Here is an 812-nt window from a genome sequence, read left to right as displayed (position 1 = left end):
CCTAACCCTAACCCTAACCCTAACCCTAACCCTAACCCTAACCCTAACCCTAACCCTAACCCTAACCCTAACCCTAACCCTAAGCCCTAAAACCCTAAAACCCTAAAAACCTCTCTCACGCTACCCACCTCTCTATTACACCTCACATCTCTTACGCTACCTACCTAGCTATTATACCTTACCGCTCTATAGCTATACCACCCCCCCACCCCTAATACGTCTATACTACCACCCCGATGTAAAACCTCACCACCTACCTTAGCCTAATATTAACCTTATACGGGCCTAAAACCTACTAGCTATTATAATGAATGTACGGTATATACGATAAAATAATAATAACTATAAAAATTTCCTAATAATATATATAATTCAAATTTTTCTAATGCCTCTTTCCAAATATATATCGTAACTTCGCGTAATGTCTTAATGCTATATTTCCTGACTGGACCCTTATAATCTCAATTTTACCTTATAAAAAACCTCCAAAAAAATGAAATATATGACTAGCCAGTTGGATTACCTCTCTACGGCTATACTACGCCCCCTTATTTCGGTGCTTCACCCCTATACTAAGCCCCCTTACTTTGGAGCTTTACTACTATACTACCCCCCCCTTATAATGCTTCACCCTAGCACCTCTACTATAATAACCTCTCTATTATACCTCACCTCTCTATGCCTAAACCACCCTCCCTCACTTTGGTGCTTAACCCCTATATGTCACCCCCTCACTTTGGACCTTCGCCCCTATACTAACCCCCCCTATAATGCTTCACCCTAGCACCCCTACTATAACAATTTACCTACTT

The sequence above is a fragment of the Penicillium arizonense genome, assembly GCF_001773325.1.
Source record: "Penicillium arizonense strain CBS 141311 chromosome Unknown PENARI_contig072, whole genome shotgun sequence".
Classification (NCBI taxonomy): domain Eukaryota; kingdom Fungi; phylum Ascomycota; class Eurotiomycetes; order Eurotiales; family Aspergillaceae; genus Penicillium; species Penicillium arizonense.
This window is presented reverse-complemented; position numbering follows the sequence as displayed.